Genomic DNA, 17,495 nt, shown 5'->3' with positions numbered 1-17,495 from the left:
AGCCCTGGCCCCAGCTCACAGTGCCCACCAGGTGCCACGTGGAGCCATCCCAGCACACCAGTGGGCCCCCCCTGTCCCCCTGTGGGGCAGAGTCACAGCCTGCTGTGGGTGCCCAGGGCTCGCCCAGTGCCACCCCTGCCCGGTGCCACCACCCCAGGCTGCTCCAGGCCCTGTCCAGCCCGACCTTGAGCTCTTCAGGGGGCACCCAAACCTCGGAGCAGCCTCTCCAGGGGTGTCCCCAGGGTGGTGCAGGCTCCCCTGGCTGTCCCTGTGCCTCTCCAGGGGTGTCCCCAGGGTGGTGCAGGTACCCCCAGATGTCCCTGTGCCTCTCCAGGGGTGTCCCCAGGGTGGTGCAGGTACCCCCAGGTGTCCCTGTGCCTCTCCAGGGGTGTCCCCAGGGTGGTGCAGGTACCCCTGGCTGTCCCTGTGCCTCTCCAGGGGTGTCCCCAGGGTGGTGCAGGTACCCCAGGTGTCCCTGTGCCTCTGCAGGGGTGTCCCCAGGGTGGTGCAGGTACCCCTGGCTGTCCCTGTACCTCTCCAGGGGTGTCCCCAGGGTGGTGCAGGTACCCCTGGCTGTCCCTGTGCCTCTGCAGGGGTGTCCCCAGGGTGGTGCAGACACCCCCAGGTGTCCCTGTGCCTCTCCAGGGGTGTCCCCAGGGTGGTGCAGGTACTCCTGGCTGTCCCTGTGCCTCTGCAGGGGTGTCCCCAGGGTGGCGCAGATCACATCCCCAAACCACACCCTGGCTCCGCTCCTGACCTCTCCCGGGCCTGCGCTGCACCCTGTGCCTCCGGAGACCGTGGCAGGACTGTAGATGGTGCTGGAGCACCGGCGGGAAAGGAGGGAACAGCCCAGGCACAGAATCCAGCCCGAGCATCCTTTGGCAGCTTTTCTGGGCACTCGGGGACATCTGCTGCTCCTCCAGCCCGGGGGCTGCGGCTGGGCCAGCTGAGGGCATCTCCCCTCCCAGAACGTGCCGGAAACTCAACCTTTTCCGAGCGAGAGGAAGATGAGCAGAGGTGTGAGCACAGCCAGCAGAGCACCAGCACCTTCCCGCAGCACAGCCCGGCAGGGGCAGGTCCTGGCAGGGGAGGTGAGGAACCAGGAGCAGCCCCCAGCCCTGCCCTGCTCCAGCCTCTCTCCCGGGGCACTTTGCTGGGCAGGGGTCACCGAGCTGAGCAGGCGATCTCAGGAGAAGTGGTTTCTGCCCGGAAGGGGTGGAAGGGAGGCGCCGCCATGAGCCGATGCAATAATCTGTTCAAAGAGCAGCTGGCACGGCCGAAGCAGAGACAATTCCCTGCAGGGATGGTGCCAGCCTCCCCAGAGGCAGGGAACGGGCACGCTGCTCCTCTCCTGCCTCAGAGGACACGGGAGAGGTGTCCTGACCCCTGTGATGGGGACACCTCAGTGCTGTCACCTTCCACCTGGCTCAGGTGAGGGGCAGGGTGATGCCCCTCGGCTGTGTTTCTGCAGAGCATGGACAGCCAGGAGAGGGCTGGGCCCGGGGTTCTCATCCATCAGCCAATAAAGAGAGAATTTAAGGATGGCAGGGATGAAATGTTTTCATTCTCTGTGCCATGTTCCAGCACAAAGACATCCCGAGGGATTTATTCTCGGAGATGAGTCAAAGGAGAAGAAGAATTGTTAGGGAGAAATTAATTTATGCTCTTTTTCCTCCCGTTTCCAAACAGTTTATTTGTCACTTGTCAGCTGAACCTTTGCCCTTGCAAGCTGCTGAGGACCCAAATCCTGGAACGGAAAAGGAAATGGTTTTTCAGGAGGGGCAGGATGTTCCTCCAGCCTTTGCTGAGATATCCCAGTGAGAGGTTCCTCACCCAGCCTCCTCCTTCGGGGCAGAAATCGAGGTTTCCCCAGCCAGCAGCAGCATTCTTCCTGCGCTCAGCTCCCAGTGCACCCTCCTGTACCCCGGCTTCCTTCCCCTCCACAGAGCACAAAGCCTTGGCCAGTGCTGCTCACCAAAACCATCTGCCTCCCGGTTCCCTCCCACAGCCTCATTAGGGATCCTAATTAAATAATTACACATTTGCATTCTCTGTAATTACAGCCGCTGCTGATGTAAATAAATGCGCCGCCTGCAATTGCCAAGTTATGAAAAGCTATTAGAAAATAAGATTTGGTGAAAGAGGAAATCACTTCAGGGAGCTCCTGCCCAGGCCCAGCAGCTCTCCCTGTCCCCTTCACACCCTGACACCTCCTTTGGCTCCGGGACCCCCCTTCCCACCTGGAATTCTCTGCATTTCTCCAGGCTACGAAGTGAAACACCTTTAACTCATCTGGGCAGAGAAACAGCTCCCCTAATCCTGGCGTTACCACGGCACGGCATTCAGGGAGTAAAGCTCCAAAGCAGCCTTTCCTTCCGCTTTCTTATTTATTTCCCCCTCCTTTCTTATTTATTTCCTCCCATAAATTCACACCGGGGAGTTCCTCAGCACTTTAAAGCCTCGATATCTCCCTGAAGGATCACCTAAACCTCAAAAAAAAAAAAATTAATTCCACATTACCCTTTCTGTTTCATTTCTGCAGTTTGGGAATCACAGCCTTTCCCGGGCACGCAGCTTCCTGCAGCTCAGGGATGCTTACGACTGGAAAAGGGGGGAAAAAATAAAAGGGATTTTATTTAGGAAGTGCCTGAATGGGAGAACAACGATCCCAAGCCCTGGGATGGTGTCACCCCTTGTGGCCCAGCAGAGGTTTTGTGTGATGCTAAGCTTGACAGAGCTGCCACCTGTGACTCAAAACCACCACATATTTCAGGAGGTCCTGGCAATCCAAATACATTTAATTTCTTATTTTTCTTTTCATTTTCTTTTCCTTTTTCTTTCCCTTTTTCTCTTTTCTCTGTTGTAGGGCTCTCAGCACAGCTGTAAATCCCAGCAGACGCCCCCCTGACACTCACACGAGGAACCGGCTGGAGTTTCTAACTCATTTTTTAGGTGTTTCCAGCAGCTGGAGCTGGCAGGGCTCAGGGCAGTGGCTCAGCCCGGCTCACCCAGCTGTGACCCCCGTCACACGCCCCTGGAGCCGCGGGCAGCGCTCAGCCCGGCCCGGAGCGGGGAGGTTCTGCCTGCTGGGAGCCCCACCAGCAATACCTCGTGTTTGGAGAAGCAGTTTCCAATAAACCACCCCAAACACAGCCCCGGGACACAGCTGGAGCCCAAAGCTGGGATGCCTCAGCGCAGCATCGCGGAGAGATGCTCTGGAAGTGGAATAAAGCATCGTTTTCCCAGCGCCGGGGGAAGATTTCCCTGTTCTCCCCTGCCAGGAGGGGAAAGCAAGCGCCGCTCTCCAGCTGCGCTCGGGAGCTGCTCCTTCCTGCGGGTGTTTTGGGCAGCAGGAGGAATTTTGGGCACCCCTGGGGCAGCTGCAGCCGTGCCCGGGCTCCGCTCCGCTCCGGGCTGCCCGGTCACCGGTGTCACTGCGGGGTTTGGCCCCGCTGGGGAGCACAGGGAGGTGGCCGGGGGGGTTTTGGTGATTTTTGTGTCCCCCGCAGCCTCTCGGTCCCCGGGCAGAGGCAGCAGCTGCTGCTCCGGGGATGCTGCTCTCTCTGCCCTCTGGAAAAATAAAATAAAATGGAAAAGAGACATTTCTGCACCAAAGGGGTGCCCCGTCCCCAGTGGCACCAGCGCTGCCTTCGACCCGCAGCGCTCCAGGTTTCCCTTTGAAAGCCAAATTTGATCCCTGCTGGGCAAGCTGGAGAGCGATTCACCCCTTCATCCGGCACAGAAAGCAGAATCCCGACCCTTCCCGCGGCAGGATGATGTTTTTAACCCGCTGTGACCCCTCAGGAGCCACCCCTGGGGGGGATTTGTGTCCCAAAACAAGCCCGGCTCCCCTCCCAGAGAAGCGCAGCAGCCTCCAGAGCTGCCTGCCAGGCTTTCCTCAGAGCAGGTTTATTGCTTCCTCATTGCAGAGGTGATGATCTAATGAGTCATTAAAGACAAACAAGAAACTGGAGAAAGCGTTTGACTTAGCACTTCTTCTTCCCCAAAAAAAAATCCTGTAACTGCAGAATTTTAAGCAGAGCGAGCCAGGGCAATTTCAATAATATTAAAGCTTAAATTGACAGCGAAAAGGGTGAATACAAAAGAGTAACAAAAACCCAAATATATATAAACCATAAGGCTTTGTGAGAAGAAGATGATTAAGCTTTCAAAGTTATACATTGAAAATTGAGGCAGTGCCGGGAGCGAGGGCTTGTTCTTCCCTCCCCTGGCAGCACAGAACAAAGGCTGCAATAATCCATCCAAAGGCACCTGGTGCCTGCTGGTTTCCACGTCCAGCTCTGGTGGCGCAGCTCGGGGGTGTCCCGTGCCCCTGTGTGGCATCACAATTGTCACCTCCTGGCAGGGAAAGCAGGAGCTGCTGCCCAGCAGTGAAAGCAGAGCCCAGCTCCGAGTGCCTTGGCTGCTCTCCCTCAGCCCCGGGCAGAAACTGCAGATTTGCAGTAGAAATAAACGTTTTACTGTGCAAAAGCACGTGAAGGTGCCTGCACGCGTTCCCTGTGTTGTCACTGTTAATTGTCACTGTTAATTGTCACTGTTCATTGTCGTTTTGCAGCGCTGCAAAGCAGAGCCAGGCTGGCACACGGCTGGCATTGCTCAGCAGCACAGGGGCTGCAGAGGGGCAGGGATGCAGGGCACAGGGGCTGCAGGGCACAGGGGCTGCAGAGGGGCAGGGATGCAGAGGGGCAGGGATGCAGGGCACAGGGGATGCTGAGCACAGGAGCTGCAGGGCACAGGGGCTGCAGAGGGGCAGGGATGCAGGGCACAGGGGATGCTGAGGGGCAGGGATGCAGGGCACAGGGGATGCAGGGCACAGGGGACGCTGAGCACAGGGGATGCAGAGGGGCAGGGATGCAGGGCACAGGGGATGCAGAGGGGCAGGGATGCAGAGGGGCAGGGATGTAGGGCACAGGGGATGCAGGGCACAGGGGATGCTGAGCACAGGGGATGCAGGGCACAGGGGATGCTGAGGGGCAGAAATGCAGAGCACAGGGGATGCTGAGGGGCAGGGATGCTGAGCACAGGGGATGCTGAGGGGCAGGGCTGCAGCAGCAGCCCCCCAAAAGCCCCCTGGGTGTGGATTTCACTCCTCAGCTCTGCCCTGACACTCACTTTGCCGAGCTGGACAGAGCAGGCTGCACCTCCAGAGCATCCCCACTCCAAAAAGAGCCCTTTAAGGGCCCTGCTTTAGCACAAACCCCAGCGTTTCCCGGGGCCGGGCCCAGCCTGCAGGGGCTGCTGGCACCAGCTGCCTCCCCAGCCCTTGAGCTGCCCGTGAGATGGCTCCATTGATCGCAGCAGGTCATTACTGGTAATGATGGCGTTCCTGCTAATTGCAGCTCCCGCAGAGCCTCTGTCACTTCTCTCCAGGTGAGGTTTGATCAGTTGTCACCTCCCGGTTGACAGCTTCGCAGGTTGGCAGCGATTTTGTTTGTTTGTTTTTTGAAGGATGGTGGAGGGATGAAAAGAGCAGAGTGAGCGTGTGGTGCGCCTGTCCCCTCCTCAAAAGTGTCACCTGTCCCTTTGACCACACCTGGGGCACTGCGGGGTGACACTGCCCTGAGAGGCTGCGGGACTCAGGGTGGCAAGGGAGCAACTGAGATTTGGCAAGTGAACGGTAAGTAATTAAGGAGATGACTCCTACAGGGCTGATTTTTCACTGTCACATAAACAACAGCAACAACAACAACAATAACAGGCCAATATTGCCAGATACCAGGGGGATTAAACATCAAATTAATACTTAGCAAGGTTAGGATTAAGCAGAAATAACAGCTTTATGATTAGAGCCTGCAACTGCCGCTGATAATGACTGATTATGCTCCTGCAGAGGAAGAATTACAAGTACTTAAGGACAAATAACCCTCCCGAAGTTGCTGGCAGCCTAAAGCTGAGAAGCACAGACATAAATCGTCTGTGTAATGGGGCTGGAGCTCTGTGGACAGAGCAGGGCGGTGAGGGAGGATGTGAGTGGTTTCCAAGAGATAAAACACTTGCTCGTCTCCATGTCACTGCTGCCAAAGTGCCGGGGAGGAGTTAAACCGAGCAAAAAAGGATTAAAAAAAAAAAAAATCTTCTCAAGTCCTCTCCGCGTGGGATTTGGAGCCCTCGTGGCAGAGCCCTTGTTTGTGTGGAATGATTTTATCTGGAGCTCGGCAGTCTGTCTGCAGTTTCCAGCCCATTAGGTTGGTGCTTCTGGAGCTCTCGGCTCCCCTGGGTTTGTTCCTCCCAGCCTGGGCATGGCAGCGAGGCAGGGACAGCAAAATCTGTCCCCTTGGGCACAGCCGGGGATGGGGACACAGACAATCCTGGGGACAATCCCACTCCCCACGAGGGGAGAGACACAGAGCAGCTCCTGACACAGCCTTGCTCAGGGAAAACCCTGATCCCAGCTGGAAATGAGGGGGGACACAGTTATAGGGTGGGAGCAGAGTTCTGGGGTGGGAGCAGAGTTCTGGGGTGGAAACAGATGAAACTCTGCAACACATTAAAGGGAAATGAAAGGGGATGTGGGTGTGTGTGCCACATCCTCCCCGTGTCCCCTGTCACTTCACCACCACGGGCAGAATTTATTGTTGTCTGCTCTGGGCTGCAGTCAGTCTGGGCTCTCCAATGAAAAGAAATGTTTAGAATCAACCTTTAGCACCACTGGAGTGGACACAGCGTGCAGGAGACCGGCAGAACTGAAGATTGTCCATTTAAAGGAAGCGTCCTTTGAGAGTGCCAGCCCTGGGCAGGAGGTTTGTTAAAAGCTGGTGACTAATTGCAATTAATAAAGCAAGGGGAGCTGTGGTAACTCCTCCTCACTGCCCATCCATCTGTCTGCAGGCAAACACACCAGCGAGGTGTTTCCTCACTCTGGAATTGAGGCAAAAACCAGGGAAAGCAGAGAGAAACCAGCACCAGCTTTGTGAGGGAGGAACGGGGTGCCTGTGGCAGAGCGGGGACGTTGGAGGTTTCTGGTTTCAGGTAAAAGCAGAGAGAAACCAGCACCAGTTTTATGAGGGAGGATGAGGTGCCTGTGGCAGAGCAGGGACGTTGGAGGTTTCTGGTTTCAGGTCTCACTGAGCAAAGCCCTGGTTTTTGGCAGGCACTGCTGCTCACTGAAGTGATGCTCGTGGCTCTGGTGGGGTCCAAGCCCTGGTGCTGAGCTGCAGAAAGGGCTGTGGGGCTGCAGCAGCCTGAGCTGGATGGAACTGGGGAGCCAAGGCAGGAGCTGTGGTACCGAGGCAGTAACCAAGGTGCCAAGGCAATAATTGGGGTGCCAAGGCAATAACTGTGGTGCCAAGGCAGTAATTGGAGTGCCAAGGCAATAATTGGGGTGCCAAGGCAATAATTGGGGTGCCAAGGCAGGAACTGTGGTACCAAGGCCAGGAGAGAAGCTCTGTGCCAGGCTGGTGAGGAGGAAAAGCTCCTTCTCGTCTTGCTGGTGGCTCCCAGCTCTGGGATTTTCCAGCTTTCCTGCAGGCACGTTTCATTTCCCCTGCCTGGCTCTCGCGGGCTGATTTACTGCCCCCACGACAGTCTGGCCATGGAGCTCGGCTCGTCTGGCTCCAGCTGGCTGCCGGCCCTTGCAGAGCTCCCCTCAGACCTGTCCCTGTCCCCCACCTCCTGCCGAGCCCTCCCTGAGCCCTGACCCTTCCCAGCCCCCTCGGAGCTGCTGCTCCCTGCGCTGGGGAAGGGCACAGCAGCTCTGATGGACGGGCTCTGCCTGCAGCACTGTGTGCTCCAAAACCCTCTGAACCTGCCCCAAGCCCACCCTGGGGGCTCTGATTCACGGGCCCACACGAGGCCTCCAGGAGCACCTCTCCCCGAGCTGATCAAATGAAAAGAGAAGGAATTAAGTCTGCAATTGATCTCGCCCTCTCCTCGCCTGTGCTGCTGAACTGATCCGCAGCAATTTGCCAGGAGCCAGCAAGCTGGGAGAAGCAAGCCGGGAGAGGAGGCAGCTCAGATGTTTTGCCTAAACATCAGCAAGGAGCCAAAGAGAAAAAAAGTCCAGGCTGTGAGTAAACGGGTTTTATTTTAAAGTTGATTCTTCACTCACTGCAACGTTAGCAGCTATTTGGAGTTGTTTTATGAGGATCAACGCCTCTGGCATTCATCTGTGACCTCAAAATTTCTGTTGGTCCTAAAGCTTGGCCAGCCCAAGCCCGGGTGAGGGGGAAGGAAGGTCAGTGGTGCCTGGGAGAACTGAACCACGCCACATCACCCAGATGCGACGCCCGGAAAGTTTGGCCAAAAAACCAAACACCACTGCCAGTGTGGGGTGAAACTGGTGCCGAGCCCCCTCACCTGAGGTCATGGAGCATCTCCTGTGCCTCTGGATGGCTTCCAGCTCAGGGCTCGGGGTTTGGGCAGGACACAACCGTGGGTTATTGTCCATGAATCCATCAGGGATGTGGGGTTTGGGCAGGGACACAACCGTGGGTTATTGTCCATGAATCCATCAGGGCTCGGGGTTTGGGCAGGGACACACAACCATGGGTTATTGTCCATTAATCCATCAGGGATGTGGGGTTTGGGCAGGGACACACAACCATGGGTTATTGTCCATGAATCCATCAGGGATGTGGGGTTTGGGCAGGGACACACAACCGTGGGTTATTGTCCATGAATCCATCAGGGCTCGGGGTTTGCTTCGCTGGGGCTGCCAAAGGCAATGAAAAGGAGCTGATAGGAAATATAGACTGGGCTGCTGTCAGCCGGGTTAATGAGGTTACACAACTGCCGGCCTCCCCCTGCGGGTGGGGTGGTGCTGCCAGGGCCGTGGGATGAGGGCAGTGGAATTAATCTGAGCCCACAGGGCTCAGTGTCTCCCGCACGGATTCGATCTCTTTGATCTTTGTCGAGAGCGAGGATCGATTTTATTAAAAATGATGCAGAGCCAAAGCCCTTTTTCTCATTTGCTGCAGCTGCATCCCACCAGGCTGTGTGAAACCAGCTCCCTGATCCCTGGAAATGCCCTGCTGGAACTTTGCTTTTGGTATTTGTACCAGTTTGGGCTGGATTAGCCAGAAACCCATGAAAGACACTTTTCTTTCCCCACTCCTGGATTTCCCTGGATAATCTGAATGTTTTCAAGCTGAGAAATAAAATGACCGAGACAAGCATCCCTCCACAGGCCTGAGAGCTGAGCCCTGCCATGGGATGGCTGCTGGTTAATTACTCTGCAGATGCAGAGGGTCTTTTCTTTGTTTAATGCCCTCTGCGTGCCAAGCAGGAGGAAGGACAGTCCTCGTGCTTTGAGAAGAGCTCTCCCAGGAGAGCTGCCAGCAATTCCTCCCCTCCCGAGAGGCAGCATCCCCATGCAGCTGGGTGAAGAGTTCTCCCTCCTGCCTACACAGCCAGGTAAACGTGGGCTGGCAATTAAAGTCCGGATTTCAAACTCTGAACGAGTTTGCCTTTGATTGCCGTGCGTCAGTCGCAGAGCAAATCATGTTTATTCATGACTCTGCCTCCCAGCCCGCAGGCTCAGGGGGGGCTGATGCTCCCTCCACACCCAGGGGAGCTCCTGGCTCCTGGTCAGCAGCCTGGGGTCCCTCTGGGCAGCTGGGAGCAGCCAGCCCGGTCTGGCACAGCAGACAGTCCTGGATGGAGCAGCCTGGGCCACCGGAGGGTTCCCTGCCCACGGGAGGGGCGCAGTCGGAAATATTTAAGGTGTTTCCACCCCAAACCTTTCTGTGATTCCCTATTGCACACAACACCTTCCCTGCGCCACTCCTGCCGGGCTGTGGGATGCACAGCAAGGGACACAGCTGCTGCCCTCCACATCGCTGCCCTCTTCCTCCCCAAAAGGGGAATGTTCCCAAAGTGCCCAGCAGAGGTGTCTGCAAAGCCCAGCCCAGCAGCCCTGGACGTTTGCTCTTGGTTATAAACGTGTGGTTGAACAGAAACCTGCACAGTTGAACGACCCCAGGCTCTCTTTCCCAGGCAATTTCCTTTCCCAGGCTGTTGAAACAACTGCTGGTGGAAATCGCTGAGGGCAGCCCTGGGAAACCAGAGCCTGGACTGATCACAGCCTTGTCCTCCATTCATATTTACACATTTGCCTTCATTTCCTCGCTGGATTTCCATGTGTGTGTTTGCACCAAGGCCTGGACACCCCAGCTCGGGCATTTTCCACACCTCAATTCCCGGGGTGGGCAGAGCCTTGTCTTGCACTGGGATTTTTTGCTCGGCTGCTCTTTGCACGTGGGGATGCACATCCAGGCTCTAAAACAACACTCAACAACTGCAGCACAGAGGACAGGATGGAGCACTGGGTGAGATCCATGGATTCGCCCAATATCCCTTTAGAGCTGGTGTGAAACAAAAAATAAAACCAGTTTGTGTGAAGGTCTGCGACAAGGCCCAAGTGCCACAGGCAGAGCTGTGCCTCACTCACTGCTTTGGGAATGCTGGAAATGGAACATTCTCAAGTGGCTGAAAACCTTCCCCACCTCAGGAGCTCTCCCCAGGTGGAACAACATCCTGCAAGCTTTGCTAAGAGTTTTCAGAGATCCCTTGTTTCATACAAACCTGAATTGTCAGAACACTTCTGGGCCGTGGAAGCCAACAGAGGCTCCCACAGGCAGGTTTAACTCTGGTCTCGGTGCAGCCCCTGACTCTGACCCTTGGGAGGGGATGGAGGAGCACCTGGAGAGATTTTCCCCCTAATCAAACCTTAGTCCTGATTCTCATTTGTGAAATATTTAGTATTTTGTGTGTAGGTCTGATGCAGTCCTTCACACCTGCACAGCGCTCTCAAGCAATGCCCAGCAGAAAATCCACATTCTGCTCCATTTCCCTGCTGCTTTGGAGAGCCAGAGGAACAAAAGATGTATTTGGTTTTTTGTTTTTTGTTTTTTTTCCTGCAGGCTTGAATCCTAATCTTTATTCTCCCAAAATCCACAGAGCCCGCGATGAGGAGGTATCACCCTTTATCCTCAAAAAATGAGGAAGAGATTTATCACTGGGGAGGTTTCTGAGCTGTCTGGCAACACCTGGAGAGATTCAGGAAGTTTTATTGTGTTGTGACACGGAGAGCCCTGATCCTGGGCTGGGAGGATCCTGAGAGCACAAGCCAAGGTGGAGCAGTGGACTGAGACTCGATCTGGGCAGTGCCAGAAAAGTCCCCTGAAAACCTCCCATGCCTTATTTTAATAACACACAAAAAAGTTATAATTTCTGTCATTTGAATTTCAAATCCAACAGAAAGATCTACCTGATGCTTCTATTTTAAAATGCAATTCTTTCTTCTCTTTTCTTTTCAACTCCTTTGCAGAACCAAACATCATGTTTCATCTCCAAGCGCTGAGATTAAAAAAAGCCAAAACAATTAGTGGGGAGCTGATGAAGGTGACAGGGTCATAATTAGTGCTGTTCCTCTCCAGCATGTGTTTATCATGCTAACAGAACAAGTCACTCACAGTGCTGGAGTCATGAGCTGCAGGAGCACACATGCCTTGTGCAGCTCTCACACTGCAGGGGAAAAAAAACCCAAATTTAATGTTTTAAAGCTAGTTAGAGAGGTAAATAAACAGGAGTGGTTTGGATGCTGCTGACAGCTTCCAAACTGCCTCTGCTTGGCGTTTTGAGGGTGGTCCCTGCCAGGATGGGGCAGCCCTGGTGATGATTCCGGGATGTTCCAACAGGAAATGGGTTTGTGGCTGCAGAGACTCTGCAGCATCCTGAGCACAGAGAGCAGGAGGAGCTGGAGGCAAATCCCTCAGGAGCCCCACACCAAACTGGGGGAAAGCTGTGGCATTAAATACTTTTAAAGAGCCCTTTGTAAATCCCTCCTTTCCGCCCTCCCCCCTCAAACGCTGCGCGCTCCTCACACCATTTTTGAATAATCTCCCTAAACCGATTTTGTCTTCCTCTCTCCCCAGCTGAAAATGAGCAGCATTCCATGCAAAGTGCATTCCACAGCTTCCACACTTCCCTTTTCCCGCTTGCTCTGCTCCTCCTGGACGTTTGTTCGCCTGTCCTCACGAACAGTTCCTTTTTCCCCAGCTGACTTTCCAACACCAGGGGGGAAACGCGGAGATTTAGGGCAGGATGGGAAGGCTCTGTGGAAATGACGTTGGGATGGGGATCAATACCGGGATCGATGGCGCTGTCTGACAGCCAGGGCGGGCTCAGGGTGACAGGACAGTGACAGGGGAAAGCAGGGATGGGGGTTTGGGCAATCAGGTGGAACATCAGGCAGGGAAAAGGCCTGGATACACCCTGCAAAAGGATCTCCTGCTGCCCGAATCCCAGACTAGAGCCGTGCCAAGTCCCACAGCTTTGCCACCAGCTAAAGACAGAGCTCTGCTGTCTGTTGGCTCAATAAGCAGCAGCCTGTTATCATATTTATTTGCTGATTGAATCTAAATTACAAGCGAGCTGCGAGCTGCAGAATGGCTCTGTGGAATTAGCAGCTCAATCCCGCTCCTGTTTAATAAGGATTCTGATTGCAGTGATACATCCTGCAGGCTCCTCGGGTAAGCCTGAAAGGAATTCAAAATAAAAGAGTGGAGATAATCTCCAAGTGTTAATTTGCCTTTTAAACCCGATTTACCGAGTCCTGAAACAGCCCTTTGCTGGCAATGGAGGAATCGGTGAGCTGGAATGCTCTTAGACCATGTTTTATCCCTAAATAAGCTGGGTTTAAATGTTTAACTGGGCAAAACTCAGGGCAAAGCCAGGCCTGGGGGCTGTCAGAGCCCCAGGTCAGCCGCTGTCCCCCGGGCAGAGCCTGCTCATCAGGCATGCAGCGCTGACCTTTCCTGCTGTTATTGCAGAGCGGCTCCTCGGGGAGGGCTCGGCAGCAGGTGAGCTCTGGGCAAACACAGGTGAGGCTCCTGCTGAACTTTGCACAGCTTCCCGGAGGAGTGAGTGCCAGGGATGAGCATCCCGGCCCTGTAACCCCTTCGGGGGTGCCCTGCTGAGAGGAAGACGCTGTAAATCCAACCCCATCCCGTTTTACCCACGGTCGTTGGGGGGAGATTTCCTCTCAGAAAGGTCCTTCAAACACAGACCCACGACAGGCAGCTTTCCTCTCCTCAAGGATGAAACGGGTAGGGAAAAAAAGGCACAATTTGTGGAGTTTGATTTGAATTTCCCACCCTCAGATCCTGAGCACAGACTTTTCCCAGGCTACAGCAAAATGCCCCATGGATACAAAGCCATCCCAATCCCAGGGAGAGGAGCTAACAAGAGAGAAAGAAGTGCCAAGTTCACCTTCCTGTGTGTGACAATCCAAAGATGTAATTTCCATGACAGTTTTCCTCCCTAATTAGAAGCGTAATTAAAAATTACACTTGGGGAAGAAAAAAGAGCAGTTTGTGCTTTCCCACCCATTTAAGGGAACAAAACCCTTTGAGGATGGGTCTAAAGGCAAGATTGAGTCCTTTGGAACACTTGGAAATTCAACTCTCACTGTGCCCACTCCAATTTGGGTGGGAAAGCAGTGGATTGACATCAAGCCCTGCCCTCGTTTGCCTTTTTCCTCCTTTTATTGCCCAGAATTTCCCAGGGCACGGGGTAATTTCCTCTCAGAGCACAGCCCTCGTTAGACACTCAGGAGCTCAGCGGTGAGGGCACACAGTGCAGGGAACGAGGCCATTTCTGCTGCTCTTTGGCAATTTGGGAGCACCGGGGCACCGAAGCCGCTCGGGTCGGTGTCAGTGGGACAGGCAGGGAGGTTTTGGGTAGAAACACGTGCAGGGCACCTGAAATGGAGCTGAAATCAAAAATCTGCACTGCAGGGAAATACCCAAAGTCGAGGAATTTGAATTCTCAGCCCCTAGCCTTCCTTCTCTCCGTCCTGCATAAAACCGCAGCGATGAAACAGCCCCGATGAGGTGCTGTGGAGTCTTTATGGATTTCTGCCTCCTGTGGGATGGTTTTACCAACAAACATGAGAACCAAGGGTGGAAAACTCAGACTTCAGGCAATAAAAGAGCCCGTGAACGTTCACCCTTCCACGGGAGCAGCCCCGTTTCTGTGATGACAGGCAGAGCTTCGGAACACTCAGCTAATTACACGGTGAGGGTAATTATTGGTATAAAACCGGCGTTAAAGGCAGATGAAAAGTGCTGGTGTCGTTTTTAAGGCACAGAGTTACAGGGCTCAGAAATGTCAAGTCGAAATTTCGGTTTGAAACACAATTCCCAGCCTTTTTTTTTTTTTTTTCTCTTTGGCATGTGTGGTTATTAATCTAATGGCAAGCGGGAAGAAATCACATTTCCAGAGGAAAGCTCTCAGGCGTTATGGATCCTGCTCCTTCTTCACAAGGGCACATCCAGATCACCCCTCTGATTTAAGGGAGGTTTCTTTGGAATTATTTGGTTCAAAGAGGAAACCATGCTGTTGTGTGGAGTTATCAGCTCTGCCTGGAGCAAGCTGGGCCAGTGGCAGGTGGAATGATTTTTAAGGTCCTCCCCAGCCCAAATCATTCTGGGATTCCGCATTTCTATCAGATCCTGCCTGCCCCAGCTCCTGCTCAGCCCCAGGGGTGGGTCAGGGCTGCCTGTGCCTTCAGCGGGCTGACAGGCCAGGGGAACGCTCGGCATTCATGTAAATTACCCTTCATTAGTAAAAGACAATGAACTTTGGCTATAGGCACAGAGATACGGGATGGGACACAACCCGGGGCCATCTGCTGAGAGCCAGCCCCGCTCCAAAGCCTCCGCGCCTCCATTATGCAAATCAGGGCGATTATTCCATCCTCAAGACCGCGGCAAGATAATTAGCCAGCAATAAATCACCGCGACTCCAGCGGCTGGAAATGAATTTGAAGCTTTATGGCCATCCCCGCGATGGGATGGGGGCTGTGCAGTGAGCAGGAGAGAGGACACCAGAGGACACCCGGCCCCAGAGACGCCTCCCTGCTCCTGGGGAGGGGAATTGGAACGGTTTGGCTTTGCTCAGCCTGCCAGGGGGCTGCAGAGGGCTTCACTGGCACGAATAGATATATATATATATAATTTTTTAAAATCGATATATCTATTTTTATATGTATATAAAATAAATTTAAATTAATCAATGAATAAAAATAGAAATTATAGCAATATATAAATACATATAAATAAGAACATGAATACATATAAAATATAGATTATATTAAAATATATACTATATATAATATAAAGTGATATTCTATATAACAGGTAAGAGATTTTTATATAATATATAAAATAGAAAATATATAAAATATAAAAATATATAATATATAAAAAGATATACTTTATAGATATAAATATATAATACATAATAGATAATATATAAGTTTATAGATTATATAGATTATATATAAAATATAGACTATATTAAAATATATACTATATATAAGATAAGATTATATTATATATAATATATAACAGATATTTTATATAATATATAAAATATAAAAATATAATATATATATACATACTATATATATACACTATATATAAATATATAATACATAATAGATAATATATAAGTTTATAGATTATATAGATTATATATAAAATATAGACTACATTAAATATATACTCTATATAATACAAAATTATATTATATATAATAGATAATAGATATTTTATAGAATATAAAAATATAAAAAATACATAATATATTAAAATATATACTGTATATAATATAAAAATATATAATACATAATAGATAATATATAAGTAGATTTTATAGATTATATATAAAATATAGACTATATTAAATATATACTATATATAATACAAAATTATATTATATATAATAGATAGTAGATATTTTATAGAATATAAAATATAGAAATACATAATATATTAAAATATATACTATATATAATATAATATATATAATACATAATAGATAATAGATATTTTATATATTTTATTATATAAAAATTATATCTAGTATATTATATACAAATTATATATTGTATATACAATATATTCTATTATATATAATATATAGTAAAATATATTTTTATCTCTAATAATTATATATAAAAATAATTCTATATACATATGAAACAATATCTATTTTTCCATACATTTTTGTCTTTATAAATACAGTTTTCCCCTGCCCGCTCGGCTGCTTTCTGCTGGGTCGGGCTCTCACAGGGACTGCAGCAGAGGTTCAGCAGGTCCCGAGCCTGACCTTGTTCCAATTTCAGCATTTGAGAGGGACAGCTCGGCCTGCCACCCAAAGCTGCTCTGGGGGTGACTCCTGCCCGGCTGGAGCTCCCCAGGTTCCTGAGCACGAGAAAGGAAACTCAGCTAAAACCCTAAAATGGAGCAAAGCACAGCAAAGCCAGCAGAGAGCTCTGCAGAGCGGAGGGCAATCCCCGCGCCACGTTTACCATAAAGTCAAGAACTGGCACTTTTGGCTGCGTTTTCTTTGGAAAAAGCCACATTCCAGGGCAGAAGGAGCCCGGCCTGGAATTCCCTCCACTCCTCATTCCCCGTGCCTGTGGTGCTCCAGCGAGCCAGACAGCGTTTCCTGCGAGGTTAATTTAATTTACGTTCCACCACAATCAATTCTATGGATTTGGGACAGACATTTTAGGTGATAAAGGATGAGATCAATGACAAACACGTTTACAAAGGAGGGAAATGCCTGCTGGTTTGGGAAATTTAGAGATATTGAAAGTATTTGACGTCTATATTAACTCAAAGCCCTAAATGGGCTGGGCTTGTTTACATTGCTGCAGTCTTATTACAGGGTGAATTTTACCAGCTGTCTTGCTGAGCAGTCATTTAGCCTTAAACTATAGTTAAAACTGTCATGGTTTTAAGCAAATTATCTTGCGTAAAGTAATTATTTCCCGAACTGCAGAGAGGATCCAGGTAGCTGGTGAATCTCATTTCTGAACAGGAGCTCTGGGGGAGCGCCCTCGGTGTGAGAGCCGGGGCTGGGGAAGGGTTTGGAGCCCCAGAAGAGGCCGAGCCAGCTGGATGTGCTGAGCTGAGCACGCCTGGCTGCAGAGCAGGCCCCTGCTGGAGCAGCCTGGAATGAGGGATGCAGGGCTGCAGGCAGCTCTTCAGGGCGTTACACAAAAATAACAGGTGTTTTATTACATAAAAATGCATTTATTGCACCCAGGAGTCACAGCAGCCCAGGCTCGTGGGGGACAGAGCTGTGCCCACAGCTGGCAGCTGCAGGCAGGGCTGGAGACCCTGGGTTTAGGTTACAGTGCATTATGTACTTTTGGTTACAATGCATTATGTACTTTTCTTTTGGTCACAAATGCATTATATACTTTTCTTTTGGCTACAATGCATTATTTACTTTTTTTTAGGTTACAATGCATTATTTATTTATCTTTTGGTTACAATGCATTATGTACTTTTAGTTACAATGGATTATATACTTTTCTTTTGGTTACAAATGCATTTTACACTTTTCTTTAGGTTACAATGCATTATATATTTTTCTTTTGATAACAAATGCATTATATACTTTTCTTTTGGCTACAATGCATTATTTACTTTTGGTTACAATGCATTATATACATTTCT

Source organism: Motacilla alba, chromosome 24 (assembly GCF_015832195.1).
Source record: "Motacilla alba alba isolate MOTALB_02 chromosome 24, Motacilla_alba_V1.0_pri, whole genome shotgun sequence".
Lineage (NCBI taxonomy): Eukaryota > Metazoa > Chordata > Aves > Passeriformes > Motacillidae > Motacilla > Motacilla alba.
The sequence above is the reverse complement of the archived record's forward strand: the minus strand, read 5'-3'. Positions refer to the sequence as shown.